This window comes from Sinocyclocheilus rhinocerous, unplaced genomic scaffold, assembly GCF_001515625.1.
Source record: "Sinocyclocheilus rhinocerous isolate Xijiao unplaced genomic scaffold, SAMN03320098_v1.1 scaffold3493, whole genome shotgun sequence".
Lineage (NCBI taxonomy): Eukaryota > Metazoa > Chordata > Actinopteri > Cypriniformes > Cyprinidae > Sinocyclocheilus > Sinocyclocheilus rhinocerous.
Window position 1 is genome coordinate 7,064 of NW_015647951.1, and position 2,472 is coordinate 9,535.

Sequence of the window (2,472 nt, forward strand, 5' to 3'; positions counted from 1 at the left end):
GTGTGTGTGTGTGTGTGTGTGTGTGAGCGTGTGTGAGCGTGTGCGTGCGTGCGTGTGCGAGAGAGTGTGTGTGTGTGTTTGGGGTCCACACGTGCCTTGTGTTACAAAAATTAACAAAACACACACACACGATTAACAAACAGTACGACAGTATACCTCTAAACGCATGTACGAGATCACACTCTATTTTGTGTTTGTATCGTTTTTAATATGCAGTCATTTTAAGCACTGTAAAATTCAAGTATATAAAAAAAATGAAATTGTTTAATAATTGAATAAAAATAAATAATGTTTGCTTATTGATTGTTGTTGATTTGTTTATTTGAAGGTAGTTCAATTAATTTTGCAATCATTTATTGCAATTATTTAACCATTTTTTACTCAGTATTATGTTATTTGGTCACATTACTGATACTGTTTATTATTTGTGTAAATTCTCACAAACAAATCTTTTGGTTGCATTTCACTGCAAAAAATGTTTTTTTTTTTGTAATGCATCTATTTTTCACTGTTCCCACTTTTGATTCTCATTGCTGTAATAAAATTTGTTTTGCAGATGTTTTACTGTTATTATATGCTGCAATACAATGTTTCTTTTTTCTTTATTCATATCACAAATTAAAGTTAGTATAACAAATGCTACTCTTGTGTATGAATATATCATTTTTTTTCTTTAAACTTATAGTAATGAGAATATAAGTGGAACATTTTCATTTCCACAAATATAATGTGAAAATAATGTCACAATGATTCAAAAAATAATTTATTTATAAATAATGAATAATGCTTTTATTATAAGAAAGTTCTTTTTATTGATTTTGAGGTGAAATAAGATACTATTTATATATACTGTATATATATATATATATATATATATATATATATATATATATTTATAATTTTATATATATATATATATATATATATATATATTTCTACATCATTTATTAATCTTAGTTAATGTTGTTAATTTCAACATTTACTAATGCATTATTAAAATCAAATGTTGTGCTTGTTAACATTAGTTAATGCACTGTGAATTAACTAACAATGAACGACTGTATTTTCATTACCTAACATTTACTAAGATTAATAAATACTGTAATAAATGTATTTTTCATTGTTTGTTCATGTTAGTTGATACATTAGCTAATGTTAACAAATGACACCTTATTGTAAATTGTTACCTTTTTTATATATTTTCTGTTTTCATTTTAATTTTGGTTAGTTTCAGTAATTTTGTTATATGTTTTTGTCATTATTATTATTATTTTAAATGTTTTTTTATGTCTAGTTTTCATTAGTTTTATTTCAGTTGTAGTTATTTTGGTGCATTAAGTTAAACTAAATAAAAAGTATAGAATGAACATTTTAAAATGGTGCCTTGGCAACTAGCTAAAATAAAATAAGTTTATTTTATTTCAAGTAGTTTATTTGATAGTTTTAGTTTAAGTTAACCTGTTGTGAATGCATCTTGCTTATAGTTTTTGCAGGCTTGTTTATTGGAGACATTTGACTGAAGTATTAAACGGCAGGTCTTTGAGTGAACATCAGAGAATGAGGGGGTGGGGGGGGAGAAGATAAACCGTTTAGCTGAAGGACTCTGAGCTAAATGAGGTCGAGTGCTTATTTGGACGGTGTCCATGAACTAAAATGATCGAACACGCTGACATCACATCACATCCACTCCTGCAGCAGCGGCCTGTCGGGTCAGGGCATCTCTATCGCCATGGCGATGGAAGCGGTTGTCATAGCGCCGCGGGTGCCGGGAGACCCTTCGTAACGCTGTGATGCCATTCGCTGCGAGCACAAACACACACGCGCAGGTGTTGAGTTCCTCGCAGGAGCTCATTCTGTCCAAACACACTCAACATGAGCAGCTGTTCTGCGGCTCTCAGTGTTTGTGCTGCTTTCTTTCAAGGAAACCACGCTAGAGTTGATATTTTCATTCAAATGCAGTGACATTTCAGAGATTTTTAAGTGTCCATATACTTAAAATACACTAGCTTATTGCTTTTATAAAACGGTTATTCCATATACGTAGTAAGGTTTCACAAAATAAAACGGAGCAAATAAAGTGTAATGATATTAATAATGAGAGCTTTAAGAGTGTCAGTGATCATAACATAATGAGCTACAGTCATCTTCTGTAATTGCCTGAGAGGAAACAACAGAAGTTCTGCCAGTATTTTTTTTTCTTTCGACCTATTATCACTGTTTTCTCCTCTCCTGCTTACGCTCACACTTGTTTCTCTTTTATTTCTCTCTCTTTTCTCTGTCTCTCTCTGCTAATGTTCTGGAAGAGATAAGTCGAGCTCTTCCGTGTCTTTGGTCTGATAAGATTTCACACGCTGCTCTTAAAATGAAAGACCTTCATCTTCAGCTGTTTTCCTGGAGGTCAAACTCACATATTCAGGCATTAGTGCGACTTAAAGTTTAACACCAAGTTAATATTAGTGAGTGTGTGTGTGT